Here is a 13,256-nt window from a genome sequence, read left to right as displayed (position 1 = left end):
AACCAATTACTATTGAGCTAGGCAGGCCTTAGCAAGCTATACATGGATGCGAGGCCTGTGATCCTACATACAAGGCATTAAGGGGGTCAGTCCTATACCAGTCTAAGGCTAACAAGCAACAAAGGATTTAACTGTCTTCAATTCTACAACAGAATCAATTAAAAATGTATTTACATTTGCTTAGTAGATTTCAAAGCACTGTCATATAATATTCTCAGAAGAGGTGCTCAGATTAAGGTTTATTACCCTTCATTTACAAATCAAGGAAATATGGCTATAGAATACATGCAGTTGACCTATGCGGGTCATAGGGACAGCAGTACTCCATCAATGAACTGATGCAAGACAGGGCAAATAACTTGCAGAATAGCCATACAACTAGAAGTTATTATCAGAATTCAAAGAAGGTAATACCTGCTCCATTTAGGGTCATTGGAAATTACATCTGAGATGAAGACTATATGAACTGACCTGGTTTTGCACTACAGATCTGGTTTTCAAAGGACAGGAAGAATGACACTTATGCTATGTCCTACTGAGCAGGAGCACACATAATCATAATTCCCAAAACTCATCTGGAATATCCCTTTAGCTTATGTAAACTGAACCTATCCCTAAATTTGCAAAACCACCGGACATTCTGCCAATAGAGATGAATGTATATGAAGGAATAACTTTACACACTATATATTTATGGGGCAGAAAGAAGAAGAGATGGGAGTGACTATTCCTTTGAAACTAAACTCTTTAAGCCCACCACTGGCTTCCTAATCACCAGATTCCATACAGGCAATCAATCCATCAGTCTTCATCTTTTCCTTTATTGTATTAGCTTGATTAGTTTTCCATGTTTCACATCCTGCAATTTCTTTTCTTTAATTATTTTTTTATTGTTTTAAAATGTACAATGCAGTGGTTTTTGATAAGTCCACGAAGTTGTGCAACCATTACCACTAACTACAGATTATTTTCATCATCTCCTCAAAAACTCTGCACCCATTAATGGTCACCCCCAGTGTCCCTCTACCCCAGCCCTTGACAACTATGAAATCTACTTTTCGTCTCTTTAGATTTGCAAATTCTCCTCCTGGATTTTTCAACACTACCTTTGAGGTTTCCTCTTACCTATTTGAGCTCCCCTGGCTCCCTTTTCTAGAAGTTTCCATTAAATGTATGCCATTCCCAACCTCAAGACTCAGTATTCTTCCTCTCTACTCTGAGTGAGCCAGCTGCAGTGTCAGCCACCAACATGCCTTCTAATCAGGGTGCTCCTGCGACATTGTGCTGTGCAGATGCAGAGAGGGGTATTGCTGAAATGGGAGATCTGGGATTTAAAAGACCCAGTTTTATTGGAAGGCAAATACATATTCCAGTAGTTCATACGGAACATCTAAATCTCATTAGACTTTCAAAGACAATGTGAGAGAGGAAGAGCAAGAAACAGGAAAAGTTTGTCCCCACTTCCAAGAATAAATGTTGCTTTTTCTGATTAGGTTTCTACACACTTCATAAGAGAGTGCATTAGGAAAGGGGACAAAATAAAGCAGGGCCCAGCTACACCTGACCATAGGGAAAATGTGCACAACTTCCCAAACTTTGTAAATTCATCTATGACATTTGGGATTATGGATTTGTTTTGAATTTTCATCCCATTTATTTTTTTAAAGATTTTATTTATTTATTTGACAGAGAGAGATCACAAGGAGGCAGAGAGGCAGGCAGAGAGAGAAGGGGCAGCAGGCTCCTTGCCAAGCAGAGCGCCTATATGGGGCTCAATCCCAGGACCCTGAGATCATGACCTGAGCCAAAGGCAGAGGCTTAACCCACTGAGCCACCCAGGCATCCTCATCCCATTTACTTTTTTCCTTAAATGAAGGCTTCAAAATGTAAAACCCTTAAAATAAACCTGTTAATTAGCTAATTCATTAAGCAAATTATTACTGAACCAGAAAAGGAAAAAATACATAGACCCACTTAATGAGTCCCTGTCCTCTAAAGCCCAAAGTCGGAGGGAAGGAATAGATAAGAGGGAAGCATGACAAGACATCAGGGTTGTGGGGACACAGATGAGAGGAACCAAGCAAGAAAGAGGAGGCTTTCTAAGAAACCAGAGAATGTTTGGGGAAGAGAACAACAAAGCGGGGAGCTGAGGAGACACGGTCTTCAGAAGTAAGCTGTAAGCAACTAGGAATTAGTGGAAGAAGTCAGGGGAAGTGAAGGGAGAAGTTCTTGTGGACTCAAAAGAAAAAAAAACAGGAGGCCAGGATGGGCATCTTTGGTTAGGGGTTAACAACGGGGGTTTTTCCGGTCCACCTTTCCCTGGAGTTTAGCACCTACATTTGTCATCACCTGGATACCTCCCCTTGATGTTCTCCAGAACTAGAAATGTAAGGTGTATTCTTCCACAAAATGAACTTCTTCCTGATTTTCTGGTTTCTGCCTATGGCTTTCTCTCTCTCCTAGTCACTGTAGTACTTAATTGCTTTCCTGGCTGATAAGTGAGTCCTCTGAGATATTGTATACCACACTTTCCTTCCCTTCTTTGCCCACTGATCTCATTCAAAGTCCAATCAGCCCTCACCCCAACAACAGTAGTTGCCTCATAACTATGCTCTTTTGGTCTTCTCCCCTTTCCCAATCTGTCCATCACACCACTTCCAACTGACCCTTCCTAAAGTATGGTTACCACAACCTTACACAAAGCAATGGTGTCCTTGCTGATGCTTCAGCTCCTACAGAGGAAATTTTTGCACCCTTCTTGGCATAAGTCACCACAGGGGGCCTTCCTAGACTTGTATCTTAGCTTTCCCTATTTATTCTCCTCCCATGAAATTCTTCTCCAACTTTTTGCTATGCTTAAGAAGTACTTAAATCATAGGATTATAGGGCTATATAAAGCTAATAAATACTGTAATCATGCTCAGTTGCAACGGCCATCAGCATTAACCTTTAGGAGATGTAATTCCCCACAGAGAAATTATACAAGTTGTTACAGAACCATGGCAACTATGGTCAGTTCTCAATTATTTGTAACCTCCCGGTCACTTTCCCACATTTATCAAGGCCTCTGGCATTGAGTTACAGTTTTCATTTCCACCTCAAGCCTCGCCATAATTGTGGGTGACTTCAATGTCCAATAAGATGACCCACCCAACACCTGGCCTGCCAGTTCCTTGACCTGGTCATTTTTGACAACTGCCTCCATGCCACTGACTCCCTATTCACCTTGATGTAGCATTACTATTCCCAAATTACTAATTTAAGCTGTGCTCTCTCAAAAACCCTTCTTTCTCTTTAGTTTGATCTGCTACTTTCCAAGGTATGTTCTCCATAAGCATTTGAAATCATTTCCCCCCTGAACGGTAGGACTCTTTCCTACCTCTCTAGGCTCTTCTTACACTGTATCGCTCTTGCTTTTTCAACTCCAGCTACACTGACCTTCCTTCTGTTCTTCGAATGTGGCATGTTTCCTTTTGCTTCCTGCCATAAGGCCTTACTCATGCTCTGTCCTCTTCTTGAAATGACATTTCTCCGCTCTGTTCCTAGCTTATTTTAATTTTCATTTGTCCTTCACTCCGTCATCACTTCTCGAGAGAAGGTTTCTCTGATGAGGACGACTCCCTATTTGAGGCTTTCATAATATCATGAACCTTTCCCTGGCAGTTCATCAGAGTTTCATTTTTACATTTTGCAGTTATTTATGTACATATTTGATTAATATCCCTAGTAGAGTGAAAGCCTAAGGAGGCAGATGCCACAAGTCTCTTATGTGCTTATCACTGTATCCCTAAAACATTGCTGGCACATAGAAGATGATCAATAAATGTGTGTTGAAAGAGTGAATGGACTGTGGATGTATGAATCATTGTATTGACAGCAGGAGAAGCTGAGCACTGGGAGAACAGGGGTGTTTAGCTCCAGAGCATGGGAGAGCAAAGGGATCCTGAGACATCCAAGCAAAATGACATACCCACATTATCCCATTTCATCCCTGAGGGGGAACCATTGAGAAGATGTATATGAGAGAACACAGTTCCTGGTGAAATGGTGCACTGTTATTAATTAAAAAGGGCAGAAACAATAAGACAAATGTTCCTGAAAATATGCCTATATGGGGAAAAAAAAACAAATACACACACACACACATATGTCCCCCCGAACCCCAAACTTTGTCCTATATATATATATAGGACAAAGTTTGGGGTTCGGGGGGACATAGCCATAGCATAATCCTTTGTCTGCTTAACTGCAAGACCCCAATGGTTACCAGTAAAACCAATGAATAGGATGGAATTTTTGCCTGGGGATGGGCTTCCAATGACAGTAAGTTGGCCTCAGGAGGTCACAACAGTATTCTAGTCACCCGAGGGCTTTTGTTCACAAAAGCAGAATGGCCACCCAAAGGGAAGGCTGCAGACAAGCTTTAGATGAATCATTGAATTAAATGACATAGAAAATCTCTTCCAAGTATGAGGGTCAATGAGGCTGAACAAGCCATTAATTATTTAGGTCCCGGCGTGCAGGGAATTGTATATGTCCAGGTGTGCACAGAATCTGTGTTTTCTGCTGGCATTCCACATCTTAGTTCCTTATTCATTAGTAAGGATTATTAAGATGAACTTTTGTTGTGAATGTTGATTTACCAAACATATATGTGATTTTTTTCTTTTTGTTTACTTTTGTATTGAAATTTCTTGCACGATTTTTAGATACGCACACGCACACACACACACACACACACACACACACTTATGTACATACATATAAACCTCATCTACATCAGGATCTAAAACATTTCCAGCACCTCAGAAAGCTGCCTTGTCCCAAATCAGTATCTACCCCACAAAGAAACTTCTTTTCTCTCTTCTATTATCATAGGTTGGTTTTGTCTGTTTTTACACTTCAAATACATGGACATACAACACGAACCCTTTTTTGTCCAAATTTTTCAACATGGTGTCTGCCTGATTTATCCGTGTTTTTACGTAGAGCACAAGCGCATTCTTTCTCTCTACAGTGTTATGTTCTAGCGTAGGAATATTCCACAATTTACTTAGCCGTTCTAGTGCTGATGAACAGTTCGGTTTTTCCACTTTGGAGCTAATAGGAATAAAGTTGCCGTGAACATTCTCACACAGGTCATTTGGCGGACATAAGCAGGGTTTCTGTGGAGCATTTACCCGGGACCTGGGGCCACCTGGCCACAGCTTATGCAGATGTTAAACTCTGGTAGATTCTGCCAGTTTTCCAAAGCAGTTACGCCAATTTACACTCCCGCCAGAAGTAGATGAAAGTTTAAAATAATGGATTTATCCATCTACTTAGTTAACACGTCAAGATGCTAAATATATTTTCTTGCCACATCTAAAGCCATTAAATGCAGCTTTAGGCTAATCAATACCTTTTAGAGCTAGAAACACAGATATTTATGACTTGCCTACTCTCTCCCTACCAAGCAGGGACTATTTCAGTCGAGAGGACAAAGTATATCAACAGAACATTAAAAAATTTAAACAAAAGAGGTAAAAACTGAAACAGCAAGTTGAATTTCAATAGTTTTTAATCCACGACACACCAATAACCCACTAGACCAATATTTGTCTCTCACTCAGTTATTAAACAGATATTTCTTTTAATCAAATTGCAGAAAGATATAGCCATGAAGACTCACTGGAGGTTCTACCCAGCCATTGAATTGTTTGTTTGTCAGAACTGTTAAAAACCTGGAATGTTTCAGCCCAACTAAAATGAGTCTGGTCTCGATGTTGCCATAGACACTGTTCCTCTCTAGCTTTCATCCTTTTTTTTTCTTTTGCTGTTGATAATTTTCCTATATCCTCAAGTCTGTCCATAGGTTCCAATGTAGAAACTAAACGTATGTCCCTGATATAAAAAAACCATGTTCTACAAACTGGTCTTTGCTGGAGGAAAGGTGGGAGGGGGCTGGGTGAAATAGGTGAAGGGGATAGGAGTACACTTATCACAATGAGCACTGAGGAACATACAGAATTATTGAATCATTATACTGAACACCTGGAACTAATAAAACTATATGTTAATGACATTCAGATTAAAAAATAATAAAAATAAAATAAAATATCTCCTGCTAAAAATCTAGCCTATCGAGCCTATCCTACTGAAAATAAAGATAGCTATAACTTCGCCAGTAAAACTACCCTTTTTGGAAGCAGAAACAATGGAGCAGCTTTTGTTTTAAACTTAAGAGAATGCTTTGTAGCCATAAATTACCCTATTATAGAAAGGCATATGGTTATGCCCTAAATCAATTATTTCAAAAGTTTTTACTGAAAAAAAAAAAAATCAAATTGAACATAATGGCAGGCATAATTACACCATGTAATAAAATGTTAACCCTCTCTACTATTTACAGCCTAGCCAGAGCCTGTCTCTCTTGTGTTGTCCCACCTCCCCTTCAAGCCCAGGCACCGGGAGTCACCCCTGCTTTAACTGTGAATCCCTTTCTAGCAGTTGTAAGAATAATGCAACCTAGATATCACAGCCCAGGCAAAGCTCACAAAAGCAAAAACCACTGTTTATGCCCTGAACGGTTTTATTTTTAGCTACACAAATTCTTCTGGAGTGATCCTCACTTCAAAGAGTGTTTAGCCACATAATCTTACCCCAACAAGGAGGGCACTTGGCCCAAAGGGGTGATAAAATACTAGCAAATTTGTGGAATCGCAAACCCCCACATGCACTGCATATTATTTACGGAGTGGTTGTCATACTAACCAGCGCTCAGTGGCTACAAGCGCCAAATTGGAACTGAATTGCCATAGATACTCAGAAGTTAGAAGCAACAGTTAAAAAACAAAAGACTCCCTGGAACTCTGCACATTAAATTTGCACACACTTTTGAGCCCTCCCTTCCTATCAAGTCTTCAATGAGGGAAGCAGGTTGGTGCCCCTTTTTATTTTTTCCTTCCACTTACATACAAACTCAAGTAAAATATTGTACAGGTATTAAACATGGGCTTTTTAGGACTGATAAAAATATCTGACTGTCCTAAATGAAGGGATGTATCACTGGGTTTATTGAAACGTCACCATCAATTGAACTGGGATTGTCAATGTTGACTAGCAAGTGAAATTAGACTTTGCTTCAATTTCAAGAGGGTATAACCATAACATTTTCTATCTTAGCACAGAAATTCTGATGTGGGGACCAAAGGACATCAACAGTGTACTTTACAAACTCAGGTAAAAGGAAAGGAAGTGTGAGATGAGTTGTGTCTTTCTCAGAACATTCCTCTCCAGTCCCCCTTGAACACACACACACACATACACATACCTGTCCTGGGCCAGGAGGAAAGGTAGAGGGATATAGATGGAGGGTGCATGGAGGTGTGGGGGTGTGGGGTGTCTGGGTGGGCATGAGGAAGTATAGGGCAATGAATTTTCATCTCAAAATGGCTTTTGTCAACCCCTTCCCCCAGGCCTCCTTCCAAACCATAAAAGCAATTCTGATAGCACGATGAAATCAAATTACTTGAGAGAAATGAGCTGAAGGAGGCTCACCGTTAAGCAATCACTAGAGCAGCCACTCAGACAATTCTGGCTAAAGGCTGAGTTTCACAAAAGATAAAACAGGTGAAGTAATAAGAGTGACACTGGCCTCTGTCACTGCAGTGAGCATGGCAGCAGAATGCTAAAAAGGGTGTCACCAGCTTTCCCCAGGAGAGCAAAGGGCACCACAGTAGGCAAGAGTGAGGCATCCCCAGCCTGTCAGTAAGATGGCGGAGTCTTAGCTGGCTTTTAAAAGGACAAGGCCGAGTTTTTAAAATATGCGTGTGTGTGTGTGTGTGTGTGTGTGTGTGTATACACATATACACACGCATATATATTATGTGTGTATATACATACACAAATACACACACATACACAAATAATACGGCACAATAACAAGATCAACAGCCATAGCAGATGTTGACAGCCCCATATATATCCCTTTGGCCTGTGCCATCTTTGCACACTGGTTTGAATTACAGCTGCTAGCACCTGTGGCCTTTTAACTTCAGGCTCTCTCTGGTGTCCACAGTGATACTACATGTGAGGTAGGTCCAAGGTGTCAGGAAATCTAGGCTACCACCAGCATGCGTCAAGGCATGATTTGTGAGAGATAGTGGGTAAATGTCCCAGCTCACTCACCCCTCAGGGGGGAGAACACTGATGTGCCTGCTTTATGCAGTTTCCTTGAGTTGCCCCGTGGGAATACCCACCAGTTGTCCGTAGTGGCAAATTGCTCAATAATGTACTCTTATTGGCTTCCTTTATCTATCTGTCTTCCCTACTCCCTTCTCTGAAATTGTCTGTCCAATTAGCTACTTGAACATAAACCCTTGCCTCTGAATCTGCTTTTAGGGGGAAGCCAAACTATGACAACAATCAACAGACATTCATGAACTTGAGAAAATGAGGGTCATGTCTTATCTTGATAGCACCCATTCTTTCCACTTTTCTATTTGTAATCTCTTGTACATTAAATAAATAAAATCTTAAAAAATAAATAAAATCTTAAAAAGATAAATAAACAAACCTGGCCCCACATGGCAGAAATCTTGAAACAGGAAATAGTAAATAGTTGTTTTTGTGGCTACTGTTAATATTTATTGAGCAATTATTATGTGCAAGTCGTTCTACTTAGCATCTGTATGTATAATCTTATTCCATCTTCACAATAACCCAATGAAAAGAACAGGGGAGAATTATGAAGATGAGTTGGTCTATAAATGGACAGTGACTTTAGTGTATTGAGGGAGGCATCGGTCAAAGATGATTAATTTGGATTTATATTAAAAACTACCAAGAGGTGTGCAAAATACAGTCTGACCATTATATAAGTTTTAGTAGACTCAGTATCAATCACTAATGTGGTTTAGACCAGATTCTGCTTGAAGAGGGAGTACAGATACTGCATGTGGCTATGGGTGGCATGGGTGGAAGTCTAGGCTGTCCCTAAGAGCCTGGCCACCTCTGGCTTCCACATCAAATTGCCTAAATCCTCAAACTCCCTTGACAATGCATATAATCTTTCCCATTTTATAGAAGAGAAAAAGAAGCTCTCAGAAAACTCAAGCAAGGGGCAGGGCCCATACACAAGCCTGGGTCCACCTGACTTCTATCCATTCCTGTAGTCGAGTGCCTGGTATATTGTTCATCCTCCCATCTCCAAGGAATGAATGGAATTTACCATAAACTCCTTCAGAGACTCCCATCCTGGTGCAACACTGTTTCAAATTCCAAAGAAAGGAAATGAAACCGTAGGTACCTATGAGGAGAAAGCTTGTTTTGGAGTGCCTCCTGATGGCCACACCAAGAGACATGGGGTGACCCAATCTGCCATTTAAAGTCTGCATCATAGAGTACAGGTGGGGCCCAAGGACTCCTCTTGGGAATGTAGAAAAGTTGGTTGTTTGGAAGCTACAATTACTCCTCAACACGTGGGTACCATCATCCTGGATACAACTGGAACATATAAATTTGAAGCTCACGTGCTCACAATAAAACTTCTGTGCATCACAGCTCTCCCCATGGTCCTGCCTTACCCCCGACTTTATTTTGTTCAGCTTAACGCTGGTGTTCCTAGCAGGACCTCTAGGATTAGTCATATATAAAAGGGAGAAGGGAAATCCTGCACTTATCATTTTAATCTCTTCACACATGTTCTCTCATTTCACTTGACATTATATGTGCCATGGCAAATGATATTCCATAAATTCTACTATATTCAGCCTCGGACTTGAATTACTTTTGCTTTCACCTCCTTAAAAAATTGGGCAACATGAAGTTTTCCTTTCAAGTTTTCTTTCCTTTGCTCTGCAAAGCAGGGTATGAATGGGCCGCATTTCTATGGGACACAAGGTTACAAGCTATGCAAGCTTCATCAGCTTCTCAAACTTATGAGCTCCAGCTTCTATTTCTGAGGGTGTTTTTAAAATCATCTTTTGTCTAAGGAATTATAATAATGACCTAAGAAATGGCTCGTGAAACAAATGCTATTCTATGCAAGCTGCTCCTACTAACCCCGAATAAGTCTCTTGAGAAGGAGAGGAAAGATCTCATAGAATCACCTAGAATAGGATTTTTCTAAAATTCTCTTTTAAAAGAACATTTTTTCCTATGGGGGTAATCAAGGGGTTTCATTGAGGACATCACATTTGAGTAGAAAAGATGTATATTGGGATCTCCTGAGAGATGAAAATGCAGTTTCTACTTTTGAACTGGCGGCACCATGTGGTGGGTGGACCTGGGAGCCCATGATCTCTATAAACATAAACCACATCATGTCATGTCCATGCTAAGAGACGCCAGTGGCTTGCTCCACACTGTGACCAAAGTCCAAACTCCTCATTTTTGGCTTTTAGAGCCTTTGTGCTGCCCTCATCACACTCTGAAATGCTGTCTGTCCCGTGTCCTGGGACACGGGTAACCCCACTGGAATATAAGCTTGATGAGGCAGAGTCCTTGTCTGTCTTATGCACCTTTCCACCTTCAGTGGTCAAAGCAAAGGATGTACTCAAAAACTTGTCATGCCCTATTAGGCAACATGGGAAAGATCTAGTTTCTCCAGGGTCCTGTGAAGCTTCCTAGCACCCTAAAATGATTTTATGCCACCTGAAGCCTAGGAAAAATCGACGCGGTCATTGAGGGAAGGAAACGAACTAATTCTGTGTTGCTTTCTGGTGTCTACTGGCCAACACCCCCTGCAGTGCATGTGACCTTGGCAGAACCTCAAGGCGTGGATTTAGGAGAATGTGAAACAGGTCACCTTGGCTTTAGGAACTATAAATTACCTCTTGGACTTCTGTCACACCCAAGCTGGGGCAGAGCACAGGAGCTCTTTCAGGGACAAATCATTGTAGAGGGTCTCTTAGCTTCAACTGTCACTGACTCACAAGCATGAAACCACGTATGTCCTAAAAGGCTTTTACGTTCCCACCTGCACAGCCAGGTGCAAGATTCTCCTGAAGGAACTGTGTTGAATATTGTCATCACAGCATCCAGCAACATTAACTGTGACACCACAACATGGAAGAAAAGGAGATAGTCACCAAAGCCCCTGCTTTTTGGCTTTTACTCTCCAATGATTAGCCAAGTTCCCTGGGAAACCTATGTTTGCAAACTGCCCTCATAATTCCAGGAATAATTCTGGAGTTTCTCAGTGGCCAACTCCTCTACAATAAACACTGAGCATGGAGAAACTCTCCTCTTCACGTTTGAATGTTAAGACAGGCCTTGGATGCCACCACTCTACATTCTGAGGTGTGTCTGAACCAGTCTCTAGATTTCAGCAGGTGGAGTTTGCTTAAATGGGCCACAATTGGTGAGAACTCTGCTCTGTGGTTTCCTAGAATTCATAATAGCAGCCACTCCTTTGCTGAGCAATGCAGAGATTAATGCAATCTTAGGGACTAAGACTGTGATTAAATATAACACATTATTGATATAATTATATAATTTTTATGATCAAGAATACATTTTTTTAATATAATTAGAGCTCACTGGAGTACATCATTCTGAAAGTCATTACAAACGCACTCTGAGGAGTGCCCGAGTGTCTCAGTTGGTTAAGTGTCTTCCTTCAGCTCAGGTCATGGTCCTAGGGTCCTGGGATTAAGCCCTTCATTAGACTCCCTGCTCAGCAGGGAGTCTGCTTCTCTCTCTCCCTCTGCTGCCCCTCACCACCCCTCCCCTGCCCTGCAGCTTGTACGCTTGCTCTGATTCTTTCTCAAATAAATAATTAAATAAATAATTTTTAAAAAATATTTTATTTATCTATTTGACACAGAGAGAGAGAGATCACAAGTGGGCAGAGAGAGAGGAAGGGAAGCAGGCTCCCTGCTGAGCAGAGAGCCCGATGTGGGGCTTGATCCCAGGACCCTGAGATCCTGACTTGACCTGAAGGCAGAGCCTTAAGTGCCACTGAGCCAGAAGTGCCCCTAATTTTTTTTTAAAAGACAGTCTGAAAGATCACAAGCGAGAAGTTCTGAAACTTTCTGTGTTGAGACAGAGGACACAGCTTGATGTGGGCAGGAATGCCACCAATAGACTGCAGTGTTTCTTTTTGACAGCTTGGCTTCTGAGTGTGCTGGACTGGATTAGCATATCCAATTCTTCACTCTCCTTTGCCACACCCTTTGCTGTCTTACTTTGCAAAACTGTCTTGTGAGCAGAGCGCATTTCTCTACCTCACTGACATTGAGTTTGGCCATGTGACTTGCTTTGACCAATGGGAAGGGAACAAAAGTGAAGTCCGAAGAGCACTCACTGGCAGACAAAGGGAATGCCCCACGTGGCCACTGGCCTTTCAGAGTGGCCTGGGAAGTTCAGGTGGAAGAGACTGAGCACTAACAGGAACCTGGGATCCAGGTCAGTCTGGCCAAGCCCAGACTCAAATCAGTGAAACCCAGTCAACCTGAAGAACCGTGAACAAGAGAATAAATGCTACTTGTCGCCAGTCCCTGGGTTTTTGAGGTTGTCTGTAACGCAGAAAAATCTAATGGATAACTGGAGCAAGGACTGATATGCTTTTTGAAATCCCACAGAGCATGCAGAGCCCTCAGGAGTGGTTTTTATTCTTATCTAGATCTTTGCCATCTTTGGAATATGGTTTCACCTGTTGACTCTCTCTCCAGGGTAAAAAACATCATATATTTAATAAACTGTGCATACCAGTTCAAAGAACTCAAAGAGGCATAGGAATTGGTTCGATAGGAATCTTGGAATAAGGAAAAGACAACAGGTTTTGGAGTCAAACCTACCAGATATTGCGTCTTCCCATGAGAACTGCAATCTGTGTGAGCACAGCATCTTCCTTCCTTCTTTCTTTCCTTCCTTCCTTCCTTCCTTTTTAAGATCTTGTTCCTAAGTAATCTCTACACCCAGCGTGGGCACTCGAACGCACAACCCCAAGAGCAAGAGTCATGCTGACCGAGCCAGCCAGGCGCCCCAGCACAGCACATTTCTATTCTTCAGCATCCACACCTGTAACGTGGGGATACGGCTACCTTCTTGTTGTGAAGATTAAATAGAATAAGTCACATGCTCTTTGCTCCTCCCAGGTCTTCTTATTTATGTCCCTCCCCCTACATTACCTTATTTACTTAAAGATGTGCGAAAGCTGAAAGGTGAAAGGAAGCCTAAAGGCACACAGGAATGCTATTCAGCAACCGAGCCCTGGAAAACCAGCTGGGACCACCAGGCTCTACTTCTTTTTTTTATAAGATTTAACTTAT

General features: G+C 41.6%; 1 protein-coding gene across 1 annotated transcript in view; it reads right to left on the bottom strand.

Annotated features, from left to right (window-relative positions):
• LOC111141568 (MACRO domain containing 2) overlaps positions 1 to 13,256 on the bottom strand; it is a 1,949,692-nt gene that overhangs the window by 499,057 nt on the left and 1,437,379 nt on the right. The gene's annotated exons all lie outside the window — the stretch shown is intronic.

Source organism: Enhydra lutris, unplaced genomic scaffold (assembly GCF_002288905.1).
Source record: "Enhydra lutris kenyoni isolate GAN:26980312 unplaced genomic scaffold, ASM228890v2 scaffoldscaffold6, whole genome shotgun sequence".
NCBI classification, from domain to species: domain Eukaryota; kingdom Metazoa; phylum Chordata; class Mammalia; order Carnivora; family Mustelidae; genus Enhydra; species Enhydra lutris.
Note: the sequence above shows the minus strand (reverse complement) of the source record. Positions and strands in the feature narration are given on the sequence as shown.